The 24,977-nt window shown below is 42.0% G+C and overlaps 1 protein-coding gene and 1 non-coding gene across 2 annotated transcripts in view; both read right to left on the minus strand.

Moving 5' to 3' along the window:
* PAPSS2 (3'-phosphoadenosine 5'-phosphosulfate synthase 2) overlaps positions 1 to 24,977 on the minus strand; it is a 71,339-nt gene that overhangs the window by 37,654 nt on the left and 8,708 nt on the right. The window lies entirely within an intron of this gene.
* Positions 18,200 to 18,258, minus strand: LOC118632812. The gene has a single exon (XR_004960073.1). It is a non-coding gene; the product is annotated as a small nucleolar RNA SNORD56 (small nucleolar RNA).

Here is a 24,977-nt window from a genome sequence, read left to right on the forward strand (position 1 = left end):
TAAAAATGTTCCAAACCTCCAAGGCCTCAGTGTGCAGTTCGACGATTCATTTTCAGAAAGCAGCAACTTCGATAATCGCTCTCTTGGGCTTCTAGTAGAAGCTCCACTTTCACATGCATCATCTTGCCTATTGCTCAAAACCTGGGAGCTGCAGAAGCTGGGCATTGTGACCCATTTACAGATCCGAAGACTACTGGCTGATGTCCCATACCTGGAAGATGCAGGACATGCGCCAGGCTTCCTGACTCCTACGCGCGTCTTCCTCCTGCCTAGGCACATCGCCTAGCTTCCGGTCTCAGCTGTGTGACCTCTGCAATAGCTTCCTCACTGCGGACTAAATGAACTCTTGTATATTAAGGCTTTTGATACTACCTAAAAATGTAACCAAAAAAAAATTTCTCTATTTTCATTAACATGAGTAGCTTCAAATGTTTTACAATGATAAATCTTTATTTATATGTCATTCCTTTCAGAGTATTTCCTTGGGCATATAACCCAAAATGAAATTATTAAGAATTACAAGTTATAAATTATTGCCCGGCTGGTGTGGCTCAGTGGATTGAGCATTGTCCCATGGACTGAGAGGTCCTGGTTCAATTCCCAGTCAGGGCACATGCCCAGGTTGTGGGCTCAATCCCCAGTAGGTGGCATGAGGAGGCAGTCAATGGATGTTTCTCTCTCACATTGATGTTTCTATCTCTCACTCCCTTCCTCTCTCTCTATAAAAAATCATTGAAAACATTAAAAGATATATATATATATATATGTTCTTTTTTTGCATTCTGCATAGGAAAAGTTTTATTAATTATAATTGTTCACTTGCTTTCCTTTAGATATGTACTTTATTATATATCACATAAAATATATTATATATATCATATTAAAGGGTATTGTAAGAATATATAAAAATATTTCTGTTGTTTCCCCATGTGAACATTTAATATAGCTGAGCCAAATATGCTCTTTAGACTTCTATCTGTTTTGATACAATTAAACTTAATTAACTTTGTTATATCTGACATTTTTATAATGTGTCATGTGGTTATATGGATCAATGTATTATATTACGTAATTCATTTTCCTATTACTTTAAAATCTTTTAATAGTTTGAATGTATTTCTAAAATTCTTATGTATTTAAATTTATACATTCTTATGTATTTCTATAGAAGCTTTCTTTTTTTTATCCCATCTATTGATTTTAGAGAGAGAAGAAGTGAGAGGGAGAGAGAGATAGAAACATAGATGAGAGAGAACATCTACTGACCACCTCCGGCATGCCCCCCACTGGGGATCAGACCCACAACCTGGGCATGTGCCCCGACCGGGCATCAAACTGGCGACCTCTTGGTTCATGGGTCGGCACTCACCCACTGAGCCACATCGGCTGGACTGAAACTTTCTACTTTTAATGTAGACATCTATGGTTCTGATAGTTATTGTTCTGTAATATATTTTAAAACTTTAAAGATAAAAAGGGTTTTAAATTTTTTTTTTCCAATTTTAGTTTATTCCAAAACTAATTCTCCCATGGGAATAAAAGTATTCAAGTTTTGTTGAGAATATACAGTGCCTCACTCTGATTTTCCCTGCTAGTCTCACTAATTCTCAGAGAACCTCAACATTGTAATACAAGAAAAGGAACCATTACCCAAAAATGTTTATAGTAATATTATTTAAAATAGTGAAATCATAAGCAATTAAAATGTCCATCAATGAAACAGATTACAGCACACCCACAGGATGAATGTGCCCATCTGCACTGATTGACCTAAATGTATAGTGTGACATTACCTCAGCGAGAAAACACGCTACAGAGGAAACTAATGTTAGTTCCATTTTTAAATACATGTACTTTTATGTACAAATATATGTATTTATATGCATAAGGCTACAAGGAAAAATATCCGAAAAATAAAGGACAAAATGCTAATAGTAACTGTCTTGAGGGTTAGGTAATTCGAGGCCATTATTTTTCCTCTTGTCTCTATATTCTGACTTTTCTACATAAACTTGAAAATAAATACACTTTTTAAATATGAAGACTTTCTCAACCAGAAAATAGTGAAGCCAAATGGTTTGAAGCTCAAAGGGTAACAGATGAGCGAACATAAACGACTCGTGAGGTCCACAGCCAACCGCTGACACCAACACGTTAAAAAGCCACAAACCCTGGTATCCTGAGAATACGACTTTGAGACGAGTCCCTTCACAACATACAATGAAGCACATTAAACACCAGCAGACAACCTTGACAGTCCAATCCATGTCACTTGATCACGGTGGTTGTTGGTTTTGGCATCTAGTTATCTCCTGCAGAGACAGAATGTCCGTGGAGAAGCCAGAGTGGCTTTGGGAAGTAGACACCACGCGTGGGAACCTCTGTTCAGCCTTCTATACATTCTGTTTGGGAAGGTCGAATCTGAGTCGGCTGCAGTCCCCGCAGAAGAGCCTCTTAGAGCAAGGTAGCCTAACAATCTTAGTAAAATCTGTAAACAGCTGAACAGCAAGAAGGGCCTTGTGCTCAACTTTAATGGAATCACTAGCCACTGGACATTTAAGGCTCGACTCCAATCCCGTGGTTCTTGGTAGACAGGGAAATTTTAACTGAAGAAGTGTCACTGAAGTTAAAACTTTTAAAAAGGAGTTTCCATTGAGGAAAATAGGGTTCGGAGGTATTCTGGATAGAGATTATAGATAATCTGAGAGAGCTAAATCCAATTTCACAAATACAGTTTTCATTATAAGATGTATTTACTTCTTACTATGCTAACCATACCTCCTTTAAACACCTCCAGCTTCATATACTTTGTGTTAAACTACTCTCAAGTTATAAGGGAAATAACCCTATCAAGTAGCCAGTGACAAAATACCAGTTGTGATAATCGATACAAATGAGTTGACCACTTTCTGAAAACAGTAAATTAAATCCTTTGTCAAAACAGTTATTGGACAATACAGGAAGAACCCAGATCTGGAATTTATAAATTAAAAGTGTGATTTCATAAAAAAAAAAAAGTTTTAAGAGGGATGGACAATTTCTTTAAGACCAAAAATGATCATTTTTTCACCCATTCCTACCATAGAAGGATTTAGTGAACAGGCAAAAGCTGTCAATAAGAAAATAATTTAAGTTAATTTGACTTTTGGAAGTTACCACTACAAAATAAAACAGACTGATGTCACATGGACAAGAATTTGAATGCTGTGAGAAAAATGACAACCAAAAAATACAAGGGGAGGGTATAGTTAAAGCCTCTTTTAGGAACCCCACATGGCTTTGCTTATTAAAATATTTTACAGTATTTAATTTTTTTTCAAAGCATCTGAAAAACATGAAAATTGTTGGAAAACCCTGGATAGAAATTCAGGTAGTTTGCAGGCATCATTCCAAACGTTTGCCGAGGGAAATCAAGAAGCCCCTCCTCCTGGGCATACCCGTGGTGCTCGCGGTCCTCTGGATTCTGGGCCCGTGGAGCAGAACCGGGGAGATTCCAACACGCCTCTCAGAACCATGTGCAATGTCAAAATGTATGAGTTCTTTCTGGAATTCTTCACTCGATATTGTCGGACTGCAGCAACTGAAACCACGGGAAGCCAAGCCGCGGATGAAGGGGGGGACCATTGAAAGGGTTCTGTGCTTTTAGTCTTGCTTCTGCTCAAATGCCCCGGAGTCTGCCCGATTTTCCTTTGACTGCAGCCTCTGGGTGAATCTTCCTCTGGCTGTAGTCTCCACCAGACGGTGGGTGACACACCCAACCTCAGCCGCTCCCGAAGCTCCCAAAGCATAGGCACACCGCTGCTCCCTGGCGCCCTCCTGGTGCGCATGTGGCCCAGCTGGGACTTCATCACCCAGGAGTCAGACAGAGGGAGGAAGGAGGAGGGGGGAGAAATGAGATCTGAAACTCTTCATGGGGAAAAAGTCCTCAGCAGGGTTGTTGTGTGCTTCAGAAACAGGAAAGTGGAAGAGGAGCTATTAGATGAAGTTTATTGCACAGGGTAAAATATTTTTGGATCAAATAATCCTAAAATCGTATACTGTCCTGGGGTGGGCCAAGGATGGAAATTACATAGGTGGAGATTGAGGTGTATGTGTGTGAAGTTATTTTCCAGGATTTCAGGAGAGAGGTATGTACACCTACAGATGCTCCTAAATCTTCACACCTGGACCCAAAGCCTCCTCAGGGATGTGGATGGACGAGCTCACACTCACACAGAGAGGCAGGTGGGAAGGATGTGAGTTTAGATTTCATAGTTAGACTGGGAGTAGCCATATTCCTGGCATGCTAGACTGATATTTTACAAACATTTCCTTATGGAAAAAAAATGTTTTTAACGATGAAACTTCCCCAAGGCCCATATAACTAATTTCCCAATTAACCTTTGAAACATGATTTGCCCTTAAAACGACTGAGGGCTTACAGAACCCATTAATCTCATTCCTCTCCGATTATGTATCACTGATCTACAAGTCCTGTTTTTCTTCATCATATCTCTCCCATAAGGATTGTGTTCCCCCACTTCCCATGGTTAACACCCTGACTTGGACCGTTACTGTTTTGATTCCTAAGGCCTTTCTCCACGCTACATGGCGAGCAGGCCTTCAGTGGTCTTCAGCCTTGGGCTAGACCCAGCTGCCGCATCAGTGTCATGTTCTCCAACAGGACTTGTTCTGGGTCCTCCTGGTTCATTTTCCATTCACAGCCACACTTCACTCCTCAGACCCTCCTGATGCTAACGCACTGCTTCTCCAGCTCTGACCTCTCCAGCTCATCTACTTGACCAGGGTTCAGACTCTCCTTCTGGCTGCTCTGCTCTCTGCTGCTGTGGGTAAACATCCCCAATGGCCTGGCCTGGCTTTTTGGACCTTGCTCCTGAGCCCAGTTCCCCATGAACCCTGCTCCTTCTGCGTCTCCTCTAGGTTGGAAAGCACCCATCAAACATTATCTCCCCCTTGGCTCAGGACTCCATTAATGATCTCCAGTTCTATCACTTCCTCAACCAATTGACACTCAGATTAATTTTCTAAAACACTCTGTAATCAGGTTACTTTTTTTTTTTTTTATCCTCACCCGAGGATATTTTTCCATTTTTTGTACAGATAGAGTGGGAGGGAGAGAGAGGAAGGGAGAGAGAGAGAGAAACATCGATGTGAAGGGACACATCGAGTGGCTGCCACCCGCACGACCAACCAGGGCCGGGGATAAACTGCAACCGAAGTATGTGCCCTTAGTGGGAACCGAACCCGGGTCTCTCCGGACCGCAGGCCGACGCTCTAACCGCTGAGCCAAACTGGCCAGGGCCAGGTTACTTTTATATTTAAAACTTTTATTGGCTTCCTATTAACTACAGAATAAAGTCCCAATCCTTGGGATATCCTTAAACAACCTCTGGTCCTCATCAGCACATATGCTTTAGTATCAGTACTCAATAAAACAGAACATTACCCCCTCTGATTACAGGCACCTTTGTGTTAGGTGCCAAAGTCTTCTTAAAGTGACACCTGCTGTGTCCTAAGTCTTGTCACAGATGCCACTAGAGAACACAGCCGAAGCAGTCCAAACATTGAAATAAACAGAGCTCCCATTCACGAATCCATTCGTAAAATAGTCTTTGAAATCTGCATCAAGGAACTATGTGTAACAATTTGTGGTTATAGTTTCTGCTGAGTTTCCCATATCTCTTGAGACTCAGTTAAGCTGATGTGATCCAACGCATTTCAATTAGTGCTGAAATTCAAGTCATCAGTTACATAGCAAACTGGACACTTATATAATAAACTGCTTGAATATGCTGAAGGAGCCACATACTCTCTGAGCACATCTTCACGTGGATTATTTCCTCCACAAGTAGGACATAAACATTCCAAAGATAGACAACTAAAATGTATAGCATTGTGACCTAAAAGAGTTCTTCCGCTTGAAATAGTCTGAAGTCGCCATTCTGAAAAGTTTACATCAAAAAGCTGGCAACGCAAACATCACTTCCTCTCGGTTCAAACACAACGAGATAAAAAATGCGTCTGCTCCGCTGCCTGCACTCCGTGCCCAGCGAGGCGGATTCCTAAAGTAAGAAGGGTCACTAAACCCGTCATGCTCCAGAATAAACAGGATCCTAGAATTTTAATGTGGACATTCCTGCCCAGTTCAAAGACCTCCTTTTATTTGTAATATTTTGATGATTCAATGAGGAAAAACTGGGAAATGAAAATGAGATTAGCAGGCACAGTCTCCCATTCAATCATCAAGAGTGGCTTCTAGTCTGGCCGGTGTGGCTCAGTGCTTGAGCGTCGACCCCTGCATCAAGAGGTCGCTGGTTCGATTCCTGGTCAGGACACATGCCCACGTTGTGGGCCTGATCCCCAGTGGGGGGCATGCAGGAGGCAGCCAATCGATGTTCTCTCTCACCAATGTTTCTATCTCTCTCCCTCTCACTTTCTCTAAAATCAATAAAGGAAAAAAAAAATTTTTTTAAAGAAAATCAATCTACCACCAAGTCCTGTCAGTTTTAGCCAAGAACTACCTGTCAAACCATCCCACAACTGCTAATTAGCTAATCACTCAGGATTCCTGAGACACCGGACTCCGGTTCTCTCCCCAGCAGGTCAGTCCCCCTTCAGCACCACAGTCCATTTCTCTTGCTTAAAATCGTGTGGCTTCTGTAAGGTTCACAGACCTCATGTTTGGGGCCACGATATCCTTTTTCAGCTTTACCTTCTAACCCTTGAGCCTTTAATTCCACAGACCCATCACACAAATCCCACGAACCAGTCCAGACCAAACTGTCCCTTTTTCTGTTTCACCCACATTCACTTCAGCTGAACTCTCCTCTCTCCTCATCTCCTTACTCCTGAAGGTGTGATTTACACGCTTGCGACTCTGGCTAATCGCCACACCCCCAGACAGGCCTAGCTTCTTTCTCTTACCCCACAGGATCCTGTTTTTATGGATAATCTCATTCCCCAAACTTACTTAATTGTCGACTTACTAAGAGTATTTGTTAAAAATATAGGTTCCCAGCACCCTCCCCAAGAGATGCTGATTCATTCCGTCTAGGGTGGGGCCCAAGAAACTGCAGTTTGTTTTTCATGCTTCAGGTGATTCAAATGCTCAGGCAAATCTAGGGAACACTAACCTATATTATACAACTTATGTTGATTATAGTTATTGGCTGACATGTCTGCTTCGTCAGATTAGGAGCTCTGCAGAGTGTTCTACCCACATTCGTCCTGGAATCCACGTGCCTGGAATATTATAGAGGTTTAACATGGACTGAATGAATGCAAAATACTTTTTCACTCAAACTAATTTGTCATGCCTACGATAATTCATCAAATTTGATTCGTTATTCAAATGTCTATTATGGGCAAAGGTAGAGAGCCAGGGGCCGAAACAATCTTGGAAGAATATGACGGCCAAGGTGAGAGAACTGAGTGATAAGAATGGCAAACTTTTTTCCAAAATCTCGGCTGAGTTACAGAGTTGGGGGCAACCATATCTGTTAGTACTGTCTGATGGATTCAATGATATTGATTGAAAATCACTGTGCAGAAAGACAGACCTCTTGCCCACACCCCACGACTGGATGTATGTTTCCTTGAAGACGCAGAATAGCATACGGGTTAAGAGTAGGAGCACCACGTGGGAGTGACTGGTTGTGCATCCTGGTAATTCCGGCTGCTGGCTGCATGACCTTCAGCAAATCACTTAACCTCTCAGCTCCTTCATTTGTAAAATGGTTTTTACAGCAGTTGTTGACTTACTGAACTCTTAAGAGGATCAATTAAGAATGCACATAAAACAGCACAGGGTCTGGCCAACAGGTAAGCCCTCACTAAATGTCACCTAGAGTAAGAAAAATGGTTGCTATTAATAATTAAAATATACATTATTACTAATAAAATAATTATAATAATAAGTAAGTGAATGATAGTAGTTAAAATTATTGACAACCCTAGTGCTTCCCTCTGTTCGGCCTTCCCCTGCCATGCAGCACGTAATATAGAAATAAATGATTTCCCTCAAAACTCAGGGGCATTCTTTTTCTATCATCCAGCTGCGAAACCTCCTCACGCCTGGCTGTTTCAAGCTCAGCACAGAGCAAAGAGCCCATGGCACCCTCACCCACGTGCAGGACGCGCAGTTGTGTCTATTGACTACAGTGATACCTCGGTTCTCGAACGCCTCGGATTTCGACCAAATCGGTATTCGACCAGGAGATTCGAGAAACTTTTGTCTTGGAATCCGAACAAATATTTGGAACTCGAACTTCCGAGATGAGCCGAGTGGAGCCGAATGGCGTTCATTCGGCCCAGCGCGCCTTGCTTGCGTCCTCAGTGTGAGTGCAGAGAGAGAGTCACGCTTTGTGGAGAGAGTCACGCTTTGTGGAGAGAGTCACGCTTTACACTGAATTTAACCCTTAGACATACTGTACACTTTTATTTCTTGTTGAGACTTATGTTTTTCTACATATTATATACAAATTAGGCCAGTAAATAGGCATTTTCTGGGGCTTGGAACGAATTAATCCAGTTTCCATTATTTCCTATTGGGTTTCATTGCTTCGGTTCTCGAACAATTTGGTTCTCGACCGTCCTCCTGGAACGAATTATGTTCGAGAACCGAGGTATCACTGTACAGCATATGCGAAAGTAGCTGCAGTGGCTGATCCCTTATCTGTCTCAGAAACTAAAGCCATGCTTGGGCTTCACAGAGACAGCAGAGCATGGCATGTCTCAGCACATCCTTTCACAGGTGGCAAAACTGAGGTTCGAAGATGTTAAGTGTTTTGTCTAAGGTCACACAGCTGGTCACTCAGAGTAGTTTTGAATCAGATAATTAAAAAGATCACATCTAATCCAGATAGGACTAATTTTCAATTTCCTGTTCAGTGATCACTTCTTTGTGAAGTGGGAGGGCCCTTTCATGTATTTAGAATTTGGGTTGTTTACCTAAGTGGGTTAGTCTAATAAGTAAATTAACCAATTAAAATCCAAAATAAGCCCTGGCCAGTTTGGCTCAGCAGTAGAGAATTGGCCCACGGATCAGTGAGTCCCGGGTTCGATTCCAGCCAAGGGCACGTACCTCGGTAGCAGACCGTCCCAAGCTCTGGTCGGGGTCATGTGGGAGGCAACCAGTTGATATGTCTTTCTCATGTCGATGTTTCTCTCTCTCTCCCCCTTTCTCTCCCTCTCTCTCTACCTGAAGATAAATAGAAAAACATCCTTGGGTGAGGATTTTTAAAAAAAATCCAAAACAAGAGTATTAATTACATTATGTTTTTATATATGTGAGCTTATGTTCCCACTTAGGTTATAAGTATCATAAATTCATCATATTCTACACTTCTTTTATTTGATTTTTTTTTTTTTTCAAAACAATATTCATTGAGCACCAACTATATGCCAAATACTGTGCTGGGAGCTATGGATACAATGGTGAATACAGACCCACAAGGCCCGCTCTGGGGCTCCCAAGGCCATGTCCACTCAGAAAATATGAATTGACTGAAATTCTCGAAAACTATATTGAAAACCTTGTTAAAGCTGCCAGATTCACCATGTAAAAATATAGTCTGCCCATGCAATATTTAGACCATACTTACACTAAAAAATCATTTGTGTTTATCTGAAATTCAAACCGAACTGGATAGCTTGTTTTATCTGGCTCCCTACGAGGGGTTTACTTCTCAGAAAATAAGGCCTAGCCTTGCGCTTATTACATAATAAGCCATTTCAACACTGAAGATGTTTATCTCTGCAACTCATTCTTTTTTACCCTCCATGTATAAAATTCCCTCTCTAGAAATCCCTTTCAAAGAAGTGCCTTTAGGTGTCATCTCAAGAGGCTCAAGTGTTACAACCAGTTCTGAAATTTCAGACGTCATAACTTTTCAAAGCTCTGGTGGGTTTTATATTGAGAACCTGCAGCTTCCACACGTTCCCCTTGAAATGAGTGGTGAGCAGGTCCGTCGCGGGGGCGGCTGAGCTGGAATACGGAAGCGGAGTGTGCGGAGGGCAGGGGTGTGGGGGGGGGGCACGAGGGGGCTATGAAGACATTGGGGGAAAGAGAAGGCAATTCCAGAATCAGAGACTAGCGCAGACATTGCTGAGCGGCGAGCTGTATCCTCCCCCTCTATCGCCCAATGAGTAAAATAGCCTTTTTGTTGGAAAACTGCCACTCTCCTGGCTGGCCCGGCTCACAGATTCCGCAGTGGAAAGGGGCGGCTGGAAAAAAGGAGGAGGTTCCACAGGGGACAGCCTGCACATTGAACTTCTCTAAAACGCTTTTAGAAAACCAAATGTTAACCTCTTTGCCCATGTGGACTCAACCAACTTTGTCATTAAAAACACATCTTCCATTCAGGTTGGAAGACGGTCACAATGATTTCTTATTTCCCAGAGCAGGAGACAAAGGGTATGACTTACCTACCTGGGGAGGACCCTCTGGCCTCAGAGAGAGGGAGGGTAGGCCTCCTTGGTACTCTCTTGTCATTACAACAAAGATCCCCCAAACTTCTGCACTATCCTAAGCTGAACAGGGGGACGTGCAGGAGCAGAAAACCTCATGTCCTCAGGTAGAGGAATTTGGAAGTGGTGGGTTCTCCTTAGGCCTCTGCGTTTCCATTCAGGGAGAGGCCCAGACTGACCTCCCGTTGACTTCTGGGAGTTAGGTTACTAGCACAAGGCTAGGACATTGATTTTTCTTCTTCGAGTTAATCTGTAGCCTCTACTTGAACAGCTTTCAGGAAGCAACAGGCAGAAAAATGCATGCGTGAACATTTTCTAAAAAACAACATGTGGGTTGATCATTTCTTTTCTTACAGCCAGCCAAGGAAGGCTCAAATACAGGAAAAAGAATTCTTCAGTGTAGAGGAAAACAAAACAAAACAAAAGAGTTCTCAGGTTTCTTCATATTCCACAAGACAAAAGAAGCACCTAACCAGTTAAAGCCAAAGATATAGTAACAAAATGATGTGTTAAACTTTCCTCTCAAGGGTCAATTTAGCTTTGAAACATGCTTTTGAAATGGGGGGCCCAGTTTAAGCCCACACACAGGATGTACCCGGGATTCAGATGTGCCAGGGGAACTAATGGCACCGCCTGGCAGAGCCTCACTCCGAGCAAACGTGACCTAGGAACAAAGCAGGGAGGAGGCGGGGAGATGGGTTCATGTATAGCCTGGTGACAGAGATGCTTGTCTTCTGGTCCAGGTCCCACAGCCCCACAACCGAATCCTTTAAAGGGACAGAAGAAAGGCAGAAACAGGTCGACAGATCAAAGGTCTGCTTCACCAAAGAGCTCCGTCAGGCATTGAGGCAAAATAGGGTGAGGGTGGCGAGCATGGGCTGTCAAGTCCGGCTAGCTGGGTCCAAGGCCTGTCTGGACCCCAATGACTGGTGTGACTTGAGGTCAATGAATTCTAAAGCTGCTCAAAGCCTCAGTTTGCTCATTTCCAAAATGGACAAAATAATACCACCTACCTCATGGGGTTGTTATAAACATAGATAGACACCAAGCTGCCACTCAACAGTAGTCTAGTAAAGAAATCACGGTGTCTTAACACAAAGGAATATGACACAGCGACAAGAATGAACGGATGACGGCAGCACATGACGGGAATAGGTCCTCCGAACACAACGTAGAAAAAGGCCAGGCGGGAAAGGCGTACATACTGTGTGATTCCATTGACCTAAACTCAAAAACAGGCAAGCAAATAATCAATAGTGTTCAAAGACAGGGCGAACATCCTGTGTTAGCTGACTGTGCATTTCACGTGTCAGTCCCTCTCCCTGAGGACTCGAAGCATCAGAAGGCTGGGGGAGCCCGAGGACTACAGCGGGGTCTGCATTTACTCTCATACCCCGTGGCCGCTTCCACACCAGCAGGAGACTCCTCCAGTGACCCAGCTAGTCCAGGAAACCCCTGCGAGGTTCTGCTGGGAAAGCCCAGGCTTTTTTTTTTTTTTAACAGAATTCACCCCAGGATCTGGTTTCAGACTTCATTGATCATGCACTAAAATCACAGTGCAACTGTGATTATTTTGCTACATTTTGAGTCGATAAGTATTGACACAAAGAGACTATAGATGGATTCAAAATGGCTGTGTAGGCGGCATACTAATTCTCTACCTTTTCTTATACTATGTAGTATATTCAAGACGTTTCCTCTGACTAAGTGGAAGAAGCTTCACATAGCTATCCGTGAGCCTGATTCTCGGACCATGTGTTTAAACCTTCATGAGTCCACGCGAAGACAAAATATTCCTGGCCACAGTTACGCGGGATGGTCGTGGAGCAACCAGGTCCCCTAGTGCAAATGTCCACCGCAGAGCTCCGTTTGGTTCTTGCCAGGTGATGGAAACAGGGTGGATGTAGGCACGTTCCCTCAGCCACACACAAGGCCCACGTGGTGGAGCTAACTGGTTCTGGGCCTAGTTTGCATGAGAGAAGCCAACGCAGTTTGAAGTACTCGACACTGCCCCCCCCCACCCCCCCCCACTCCCCCCCCCCCCCCGGATCTATGGGGAAAGTACAAACTGCACCTCAGGGCTTAAAACCATCCGTCCCTTTACCCCCACTCCCTCGATGCAGTTGACTGGCTCAGCTCCACCTCTGAACCTCTCCATCTGACCATGTCTTCCTCTGTGCCCTTCTTTCTGATGGCACCCCGTTCCTCTGACCTCTGTAGAGGAGGCCAAAGGGGGTGCATTGCAGCCACCCCACTTCAGTGTTCTGCGTACCTTCTAATATCTACACTGTCGGAAACAGCTTCATCTGAGGCAGGTGGCTTGACATGGGTGGTAGGGCTGTTCTTTATCACTTCATGCCTGTATTTAGTCGTCTTTTCTTTCTGTTTCAGACATCTTTTTATGCTGTGCTTCCTAACTTTTCTCAACCACAAATATTCTGTGTGACTATCATACACCTGCTTTCCATCTTCTGGACTTAATCTTAAAGCTCTAACTCAAGAGTGGAGGTGACTCCCATTGACTTAAGGTGGTTTTATGGGCTAGGATATCTTCTCAGAATGTACATTATACAAATATCTTGTTTGAATGTTAGTTATTATATCTGCCCCAAAAAGGGTGTTGGTTCAACTGGGAAAATAAGCCTCAAGGCATGCCAACTGAATCCTGTGTACCTACCTAACAAGCTGTCCCTTTGTTGACCTGTGCCACCAAGACTGAGGGAGGGAGGTGGAGGGGTTAGACTTTGATGTTCTGTAGACCTGCAGGAAGAGCAAACCTTGCAAACCTTAAGCAAATAGACATCATTTATGGACATGACTATCAAATTGGAAACCTGGATTGGTTTCTTCTCCCTTCCCTTTCCTCGCCCCAGCTCTCTCTCTCTCTCTCTCTCTCTTTCTTGTATAGGACATCTGCTGAACTTGGACAGAAATGTAAACTTGAATTTCTTTGAACTGACATGATAAAAATATGATTTTAAAAACGTGGACATCATGTCCATTTCCAATATTATCCTTTGCTTCTGTTACTTACATAATTTCATGTTTTATGGCAGCCAGAGTGTCAGATAAAATCTGAATACACACACACTAAAGACAGAAAATATTTCTTCAACTAAGATGAGGCGATTCAAATGTCGAAGATAAGATTTCATGACAAATCAGCGTGGGCTGATGAGTTGTGCCGGTCGTTGTATTCGTTATGATCAGCGATAGTAGAGTCAACCCACCTCCTTGGAAGCACTATACAAATCCGATAGTTTATTGAGTGGGAATAAAGTACCACTCAATTTCTCATCTGAAATAACCAAGTGGATTCATATGAGAGGTCAGTCTATGATGGGAATAAAGAGCTAATCATAAATGATGAAATTTGGCAGTATCAACATTTCACAAACTATGTTCTTCAGACTTTCCCTTGATATAATATGGTTTTCTGGGGGCGGGGGGAGCACGGGCATCAGCTAGATAAGCTTTGGTAGCAATAAAAGGGTTGCCAACAATGTGGGACTGACCTTCTGGTATCGTTTAGTTTCCTTTCCAGTAAAATGTAAAAAAAAAAAAAAAAAAAGTGTTAAAATGGCAGATTTTTTATATTACTTTTTTAAACCATTCAGTTCATTTGGCCTTATTAAGAATATGTTATTAATGTAATACTATATAAAGAGATCCATGAAAAGGATATCTTTTGGTAATGTGAAAATTCCCTTATCTTGTTTATACTATTGCAAAAAAAAGAAAAAGAAAAGAAAAGAAAAGAGATTTAGTTACTATGTTAAGATTTTTTTTTTTTTTTTACTTATATAAAAAGTTATCCCTTGGAAGGAATAAGGGAGCGAGAAGAAGGGGAGGAAGGGAGAAAGTAGTCAGTATAAAATGTTTGACTCTCTCCATTCTCCCCCACACCTCACCCCCACATCTACAACATAACTATTCTGGTCCAATAAAATTAAAAAGTTTCATTCCATGAGCTCCATGTTCCCACTTGGCTAAATAATAGGTTCCCACTGTTTGAACACCTTCACTAAAGGGCGCAGAAGGTTGGGTCTGTGGTTCACTACCTTTGGGGCAGCCGTTCCCCTGGAGCTAGGCACAGACTCACTCCCTCTGGAAGCAATTCTGCCGCAGGCAACTCTTGGCTCACAGGGTCCAATTTCCAGAGGAGAGGCCTCAGGACCTTACTTTGTTTAGCAACAGTAAGCCCGATATCTGCATAGAATGCCTTAGGATTTAAAGAGTATATATTTTCATGCTACTTTTGATCTTCACAATCCTATGAGGTATAAGCCCTGACTTCAACCTGTGTGCTCCTTTCTCTACATCATCCTTTACTAATGGATATATTGGTCCCACATGTGTCTGTTCTTGCAGCGGTCTGTTCGAGTTTTTTTTTTTTTTTTTATCATAAGATTATCAACATGTGGCCTGTTTAACGACTTCTCTTAGTGCAACCAAACAATTATCTATTATCCTTCCCTTTAAGGCAGAGCTTTGCTGCCCTGTTGCTGGGCCTTCTTGGTTGTAAAATGAATTCAGAAGTGTAAGGGTCTGGATGGGTCAATATCAGGTGTCTCCTTTCCCCATAAGCCTGATATCCTTTATATCATTCATTCTCTAGTCTTTTTCCTTTCCTATTCTTTTTTTTTAATTGCTCAAATTATCCTTGAGAGTGATATAAATCATCTGGCCCAGAATCACATCCCTTCTTCAAAAGCCTACTTGTGTTCGCCATTTACCAAGCTGTGCTTCAAAATTCTCCCTGTCCATTTTTCATAACAGCCCCAAACTGGAAACAACTCCAATGCCCATCATCTTGCGAATGGATAAACACAATTTGAGATAGCCACTCAATGGAATAGTATTCAGCTATGAAAAAGAATGAAGAGATGATAGCTGCTACAACATGGGTGAACCTTGAAAACTTTATGGTAACTGAAAGAAGCCAGTCACAAAAGATCACCTATTTTGTGATTTTGTTTGCAGGTAACATTTAGAAAAGAAAAAGTATTTTGAGATAGAAAGTAAACTGCTGGCTTCTTGGGACTTGGGGCAGGAACAGGAGTTATTGAAAAGGAATTTGTTGGTCTGATGGAAACATTCTAAAATTAGATTTGGGTCATAGCTACACAACTCTAAATTTACTAGGAATCTTTGAATTGTACACTTAAATTGGGTAAGTTTTACAATATGCAAATTATACTTCAATACAGCTGTTTTTCAGACTAGCCCTTCACGTATTTATTCTTTGATGAAAACCTTGAGTTAGCCCATTTCATTCTCTTGCTGAGATCTTCTCCACATTCTTGTGGTGGTTCTAAACTATACAATTTTTGTCTATAACCAAAACTATACATAATAATTCCTTTTAACTCTAACACTTATCTTACATGTAAAAAACATCCCCTATTTGATAGTGTCTTTGTTTTGAGGAGACTGTGGTAAGCATGGTCTCAAAAATTTCAAAGCAACAGCTGCGCTGTGTAGTGCTGATGAGTGCCAACGTTGAGGCTCTGAGAGACATGTGAGTAAAGGAATTGTGATAGAGTCACACAATGGAATGCTACACTATACAGCAGAGCTTCTCAAGCTCAGCACTACTGACATAGTGGGCCTTGTTGAGGAGGCTCTCCTGTGCATTGTAGGATGATTAGCAGCAACTTTTCCCCAACCTCCTTGTGACAACCAGAAAATGTCTCTAGACATTACCAAATGTCCCCAGGGGGGTAGGAGGTGCAAAATCACGCCTGGTTGACAATCCTTGCTATGCAGCAACAAAATAAACACATTCTAACCAAATGCAAACACTCTAGACAATATGGATGACTCTCACAAACATGACTTGGGGCAAAAGAAGCCAAAGAGAAGAGTGTATATCATATAGTACCACTTATATAAAGTTCAAAATTAAATAAAACAAATCGGATGGTTACTATGGGAGAGAGTGTTAGTGATTGGAAGGGGCTTCTAGGATTCAGGTAGCATTCTGTTTCTTAATTGGGTGCTGGTTATATAAGTGCGTTCACTTTATGAAAATTCGTTGGACAGTACATTTCAGACTTATATATTTTATATGTATATATTATACTTTAATAAAAAGTTTAAAAACATGCACCATGGCTGCTGCTGCAAAAAGAGGGCATTCAAGGTGATTCAGGAGCAGCTTAGCACCTTTCGAACAGGATGCTCATTCATCCCTCCACAGACCCACCGTGGCTCCTTCTGGCCCACCCTGAACTCCGAGACAGAAATCCAGTGTGTTCCAATGATGAATGAAAGCCTGTTCCTGAGGAACTTTGTTATCCAGGTGCCAAAGCCAAGAAATCCCCCACCCCAGCCCATTTTCAATTCACATTTGCCAAGCTCAGGCCTAAAATTGATTTCAGTGTGAAACGGAGCTAAAGGAAGCCAAATAAAGTAACGCTCACTCCAGTGCTAAAGAAAATGTGAGTCTAGTTCCCAAATCTGAGAGCACTGCTAAAGCCCAAGGTGGCAACTACTGGTATTAGTCACAGTAGTGGAGAATGAGTTGTGCTGATTCATTCAGGTTCTCACTCTCACTCACCAACAGCTTGTCCTTGCAGATAGTGGACTGGGTGCAAGAGAGTTTGTGGCCACAATGACCTTTGGTCTAGGCAGAGTTAGGTAACGTCAGTCCTAGGCCTAATCATCTGACTAATGACCAGTATGTTCATGCTCCAAACAACTTAGTGGAAAGCTTCCAAGTATCGAGTTAACTAGCCTTCAGACCTTGTGTGTGGTATCTGAGTTCATGTGTTAGAAAGGTCACCCTGATTCTGGGATTATAAAATATGCATGTTTTCTTCTTATAGTTTTATGGTGTAGTTTTTACAGCTTAATTCTTTGCTCCATCAAACCTCTTCTTTTCAAAATCAATTATTAAAATATACATTAAAATGTTTATCTTTATTCATAAGGCTAAGCACGGCTGTTTTTAAAAGATGGTTTTCTTGCTCTGGCTGGTTTGGCTCAGCGGTTGGAGTGTCAACCTGCAGACCAGAGAGACCCGGGTTCGGTTCCTGCTAGGGGCACGTACCAAAAAAAAAAAAAATTTTAAAGATGGTTTTCTCAACTCCATAATCACATTTTTAAAAAAATCTCCATCCTGCCCCGGCCGGTTTGGCTCAGCGGTTGGAGCGTTGGCCTGCAGTCCAGAGAGACCTGGGTTCGGTTCCCGCTAAGGGCACGTACCTCAGTTGCAGTTTGTCCCCGGCCCTGGTTGGGTTGTGTGGGTGGCAGCCACTCGATGTGTCCCTTTCACGTCGATGTCTCTCTCTCTCTCTCTCTCCTACTCTATCTGAACAAAAAATGGAAAAATGTCCTCGGGTGAGGATAAAAAAAAACAGAAACAAAACTCCATCCTTTGGCAGATACAGACTGACATCTGGCTTTTGATATAGAGTGGTTCAAAGTACAACCCTCATGTACACACAAAATATAAACCTTATATAATTAATGTTGTTATCTTATAGAGAGATAGTGGATAGCTCTTCAGTAGTAACTTGATAAAGGGATTTCACTCTACAAAATTCTGAAATTATATTGCCTAGGAAAATGAAGATGGCCCAGGAGAGGCACACAGAGCTTCCTTGGGAAGGCAACTCACTTGACAGTTCTCTGCTGGTTCTGCACGGGGCTGGTAAGAGGTCTTGGCAAGAATTCCCTTCTCCTATCTACCCTGGCTACTAGAGGCCAAGCAATTTTCTCTCTGACATTTTTCAGTCCCAAGGTATCATGATCTGCTGTAGGTAAAATTTATTGCCATCCTAATAGCTGTATAGGAGAATTATAGGGAAAAAAAATTGTTTTAATTTATTTTAGATTTAATATATACAGTCAGATAGCTTTCAAAATTGCTGTAACCCAATTCACTTCAAAATAAGACCGAAGGAAAAAGAGAGTAAAAGCCAGTCACTGTCCTAGAGAAATCCACCGTGAATCTGGAAACCTGCCATGAATACAGGAATTGTCACTACCTTGAGTCATCTAATCTTTTTTGGCCTAAATATGTGCATTAAATGTCTGCCTTTTCTTTTATGTACTACATTAGTAATGAATAGTCTCTGTGGACATAAGATAATATATTATTTTTAAAACTGAATGAGATCAGAGTTCATCAAAACCCATATTCAGATAAACTAAGGCAAGAAATCTATTAGCTTGGGTAGAAAAGGCACAATTATTTAGTTCGATTCATTCTAAGGACTTTGGGATGATAGGTATGAAAATAAATGGACAGCATTTCTGCCCATAAAGTACTTATATATTTTCCTCAAAAATGCTAGAATTACACTAACAACTTACAAGGAAAAGAAATGCCCATTTTTTGGAGGGCTCTTCAGATGTGGGTTCTTAACACTAAAGTCCATCAACGCGACAAGGGAATTCTTTCAGAATTATTCCAATTGGGACATCCCAGGTTCAGTTGTGAGGTCTGGAGACTTACATTTTCAGGAATCACAAGCTACTTAAAAAAATCGGGCCACTCTCTGGCTTGTGATTGGGGATGGGGCAAATTTCCAGGAGTAAACAGTCACCACAGCCAAGAACAGCTGACTAAGAAAGAATGATCTCCAGATTTTTCCAGAAAGCTGTCTGCTCATTAGGTAATGGTAAAACAGGACAAGAATGGCAGGCTTTAAAACATTCCAGCTGGAGTATTTAACTTTAAATATTCCATGAGGAATGCGGCCATCACAGAAGTCTGCATTCGCTGTGAAACGGCCTAACATGCTTGGAGAAAAAACAAATGCTGAAAAGGGCGAACAGCATCCGAAGTAGAGAAGACCCGCCTGTTACCAGCCGGCTGGCAGCACTGGGCATGTCCCGTCTCTGCACGTTGTGTACAGTGAAGGAGTCAGCTAGGCCGCGGTTCTCCACTATGCTGAAAGGATGCACCTCCTGGCCAGCTTTTTACAAACCCAACACTGAACCATTCAATTAGATCCTCTGGGAATGGGATCTAGGCATCAATATCTTGTGAAACTTGGCAAGGTTGAGAAAAACTAGGCTCGGTCATCTCTAAGGTCCCACTGAGATCTCAGTACATTAAGAGAAGCATTCAGGCCCTGGCCGGTTCAGCTCAGCGGTTAGAGCGTCGGCCTGCGGTCTGGAGAGACCCGGGTTCGGTTCCCGCTAAGGGCACGTACCTCAGCTGCAGTTTGTCCCCGATCCTGGTTGGGTCATTTGGGTGGCAACCACTCGATGTGTCTCTTTCATGTCGATGTTTCTCTCTCTCCCTCCCACTCTATCTGAACAAAATATCGAAAAGTGTCTTCAAGCGAGGATTAAAAAAAAGAGAGAGAAGCATTCAGATGTACAGAAAACCAGAAAGCATAAAACCCACACAGGTGTAAAGAGAATCCTAACTAGAGACTCACAACACACAGATATAAGCAGAGAACGATATTCTCAGATGAACTTTGGTGTCCCTACGCAGGAACAATAAATATGCTTGATTAATAAAAACAACCACCAAACCATGCATGGCACAGAACAATATGAAATGGATGCCATTAATATCTGGTGGTATTTGTACTTTTTATCCAATACCAAATTTATCAAGTACATACGTATCAAGCTCTTAAAATTCAAAAATGCAAATCTCGAACACAAACTACAAATCAAAGAGTGTAAAAGCACAAGTTTTTCATTTCTCACTCAACAATATCAAGAGTGGACATGGCCAAAGCCAAGAGAATTATTTTTTAAAAAAATTTTTTTCTTTATTGATTTTAGAGAGAGAGGATTGACTGGTCACCTCCTGCACACCCCCACTGGGGATCGGGCCCACAACCTGGGCATGTGCCCTGACCGGGAATCGAATTGGGGACCTCTTGGTTCATGAGTCTATGCTCAACCACTGAGCCACACTGGCCAGGCAAGAATTATTTATGAGGACTTACACACTCCTTGTTTTATGGAGGAAAAAGATAAATACTAGTTCACAACAGCCAAAACCAATAGTACAACTGAGAAGGCATTGTAGATTGATTCCTATAACTGACTGATTTGAATAGGGCCTTAAAAAAATAAAACAAATCAAAAACCCTCCCTCATGTGGCCTGCTCTCTTGAATTTTAGCTAATAGGGCATGAGTTTTTAAACTGCAGATACTAGACAGGGGCCTCAAAGGGGGTCTGTGAGCCCTCTGAAACTACATATGAATACTGTATGTATGCATGCGTGGGCGCAACCACGCACAGAGCATCTTACTCTTTTTGAGTCAAGAACCCCTTTGGTAGATTGTGGACCCCTTCTCAGAAAAAAAAAAAAAAATTTTAATGTATAAAAAAAAGGGATTGTAAAGAAAAACAACCAAATTACAGTTATCAAAATAGTTTTTAAAAAATGATAGCACATTGCCCTGGCTGGTTTGGCTCCGTGGTTGGAGTGTCAGCTTGTGGACTGAAGAGTCAGCCACGGGTTTGATTCTAGACAAGGGCATGTACCTCAGTTGCAGTTTGATCCCTGGCCCCGGTTGGGGTTGTACAGGAAGCAACCAATAGATATGTCTCTCTCACATCAGTGTTTCTCTCTCTCTCTCCCTCCTTCCCTCCCTCCCACTCTATCTGAAAATCAATATCCTCAGGCGAGGTTTAAAAAAAATGATAGCACAGTAATAAATATGCTTCTTTATCAATATACTAAATAACAAGATCTAACCCGACCAGTGTGGCTCAGTGATTGACTGTCGACCCATGCACCAAGAGGTCACCAGTTTGATTCCCTATCAGGGCACATGCTCAGGTTGTGGGCCAAATCCCCAGTGTGGGGCAGGCAGGAGGCGGCCAATCGATGTTCTCTCTCATCAATGTTTCTATCTCTCTCTCCCTTTCCCTTCCTCTCTCTCTAAAATCAACAAAGAAAAAACAAACAAACAAACAAAAGGCAAGATTTAGCTATGTAGGTAGACAACTATAATAACTACCTTAATTTTGTAGTAATAAAGAGCACAGATATCATTATGATATCAAGGTCTGTCTATAACAACTTTTTAAGGTAATAACTATTTCTACATTTTTTATTTTTATTTATTTATTATTATTATTTTTTAATCCTCATCCGAGGACATTTTTCCATTTTTTGTACAGACAGAGTGGGAGGGAGAGAGAGGAAGAGAGAGGGAAACATCGATGTGAAAGGGACACATCGAGTGGCTGCCACCCGCACGACCAACCAGGGCCGGGGACAAACTGCAACCGAGGTATATGCCCTTAGCAGGAACCGAACCCGGGTCTCTCCGGACCCCGCAGGCCGACGCTCTAACCGCTGAGCCAAACCGGCCAGGGCTATTTCTACATTTTTTAAAAAAGAGAAACATTTTTTTAATCCTCACCTGAGGACATGCTTTTATTGATTTTAGAGAGAGAGAAAGGGAGAAGGAGGGAGGAGAGAGAGAGAGAAACATTGATGTAAGAGTAAAACATCCATCGGTTGCCTCCCGCATATGCCCCAACCAGGGATCGAACCCAGAAACTTGTGGTGTAGGGGACAAGACTCCAATCAACTAAGCCACACCAGCCAGTGCAACTGTACACAAGCCAACCAGGATGAGATCATGAAGACAGATATGGCTTCAGAATATTTTGTTCCATGGAAATAAGAAGGTAATCACAATAAATTAGCAGCAAAGAAATAGTTTAGTTCCCAGTCTCCTCATTAAAAAAAAAAAAAAAAAAAAAGTACTCATAAAAAAAAGAGAAAAATTAGAAAGTACAGCCTTTTCTATTTCAAAAAGCTCAAACAGTCATTTTTAGAAGCATATAAAAATATGTATAAATAGCTGAATCACTGAATTCATGTGTTACAGCATTTACAGTACTAGATCTCCTGATGAAAATGAAGCCATATTTTGTTTTGTAGCACACAGTTAACTTGACGTAATCCCAGTTAGAAACCCTTCATTCCAAACATCATTCAGATGTCCTTGAGTTTCTCTCTGAGACAAAACGAAGTACTAGGCCATACATGGGCAAACTTGGGTTGCCTCTACTATTATATTAGCTCAGAAGAAGGCCCTGGAAAATGTACCCCATCTCTTTATTTGAGTGTGCTCATCGATGATCTATAATACTTACAACTACGCAACCTGGGGAGCTGCCGGGATAATTTAGAAGTTATGAATAAGCTTTGATGAGTATGATGAAACAAAGATATTGTGCATACCTAGAGGAACCCCACTATAATTCAGGGAGGTAGCAATGACCTTCAAGGAAACATAACACATATCAAATCCAGTTTCCAAGAAAACTGTAACTACATTCAGAAGATGCTCTAAACCACACAATTCTAGGGTTCAACATAGGTCTTAGCCACCCTTCTGAACAGTAGCCCTGTAAGTGGCCACTGAAGGGTGTATTTTGTTACCTCTGTGTATTTTCTTACACATTTGCAACTGGTTCTACAAATGAGGCTGCATGTGACACAGGCTTCTTGAACCATGAAAGATTAAAATTCTGTGCTGAGCTGTGGAAATGTCAATGAAACCTCTAGTACATCCAGAGAACAGGCCTGTAGCTTGTGGGGCTTTGGGAACTTGTAACTCATGAATGCGCGACTGTGCAGTGCTTGCATAATGAACAGGGCAAGGTCTAGAGTTACATGTAAGTCACTGCAGTTATTTCTAAGGACACTTATTCTTGAGTGTATGCATTCACCCACGAGAACACTGAAGCTTTGTATTATTAAGGTGAAATGTTGGGTTCAATTCCAAACACTACTGTTCCTAAGACTGGCCACAGAGCCTCATCCAAACTAACATTTATTGCCTTTTCACGGCATTCGCTAAAACCCACATCTTCTACAGATTATACAACATTCCAAAAAGCCACTGAGGAAAATTACTGTCAAAGCGACCACAGCATCTTTTTAGGTTAATGGAAGAAAAAGAACAATGATTTAAAACATGGCATTCATACCTAGGAGACAGTCACTTCCAACTCTGTCACTCACAGTTGTGCGTCCTAAGGCAAGTTATTTAACCTCAATAAGCCTTATAGCTCTCAACGATAAAATGGGGACCAGAACATCAACTACTTCATAGGTTATTGTGAGAATGAGATTAGATACTGTATGGGAGGTCCCTAAATAAATGCTTGTTCCTGTCCCCGTTTAGTTGGATCTACAAGACACCTTCCTGAACACCAAGGCAGACTTATAATGTCATTGAGAATTGGTATCATAATGTGATGTTTAAAAGGCTTATCCAGTCCAGCCGGTGTTGCTCAGTGGTTGAGCATTGACCCACGCACCAATTGGTTGCTGGTTCGATTCCCGGTCAGGACACATGCCCAGACTGTGGGTCTGATCTCCAGTGCAGGGCATGCAGGAGGCGGCCAGTCGATGTTCTCTCTCATCGATGTTTCTATCTCTCACTCCCTTTCACTTCTTCTCTCTCTAAAATCAATAAAGAAAAAAAATAAAAAATAAAAAATAGAAAAAAGGCTTATCCAATAACAGCCTCAACACTGAGAAGAAACCAGGTATTTACAATGACTCAGATTTTCCCATTCAATCAATGTGGCTAACTGTGCGGAGACACCATATCCTTTTGACATTATTTTGTTTCTGAGGTGCCCTGCACTGTGAAGACATGGATTCTGTGATTTAATTGATATATTGTCACCAATCCTCTATTCGTTTAAATAGTGTAACCCCCACTCCAGAGAAGGACTTCAATTTCATGTCCTACAATCACACCCAGCCAACGCCACGCTCCTTCACGCGAGCATGGGCCCCGGCCCCTCCCACAACCTTCTCCTCAGAATCAGAATCCAGGCCTTCAAGGTGCCTTGCACGGAGCCTACGGGCCAGGATTGCTGAGAACGTGGGCTCCCTGACCTATGATGATAGAATGAGACAACACCCCAACAAGTTTCTTCCAAACTTCATGCAAAATGCCCTTCACAATCTCACAATTTCTAGGCATACCTCATCATCCCCAGTGAAAGGGAAGCATCATCTGCTTGCTGACATCCTTAAGCCTTGACCTCCAGTGGGGTCAAGTTTTTATTGTGTGAAAAACACGTTGGTGGCCTGGTTTCCTTTTATCCTCTACAAATCACAGTTAAAACCTGGCTTGAGTCTTAGCAGCTTTAGTGGAAACAAATCATTCCCATCACGTTGCTGAATACTGACACATTGGTAAGGCTAAGCAATAAAAACTATTACCCATACTTGTTGAGTCTGAGAACAAAGGAAATTTATTTCCCAATAACATACTTTATGTCACCATGAGGAATACAATGTATGTGATGGTGAGGGTAACATGCATTTGCTAGTGTATGCCATTTACTCTTTGTTTTTAAGTGCCGGCGAATATCTGTAAATAGAATTCATTATTATTATCTTGAGATACATTAGCAGTAGGCAGCTGCCAAAATATTTTACAAATGAAGCAGTAATACTTTACTAGTTACCTAACCCAGCTGTGTTTGCTACTTGGCGTTAAGTCTCATTCCCTCTATGAAATCAACCACTTCTTAACCACA

Source organism: Molossus molossus, unplaced genomic scaffold (genome assembly GCF_014108415.1).
Source record: "Molossus molossus isolate mMolMol1 unplaced genomic scaffold, mMolMol1.p scaffold_m16_p_17, whole genome shotgun sequence".
Classification (NCBI taxonomy): Eukaryota; Metazoa; Chordata; class Mammalia; order Chiroptera; family Molossidae; genus Molossus; species Molossus molossus.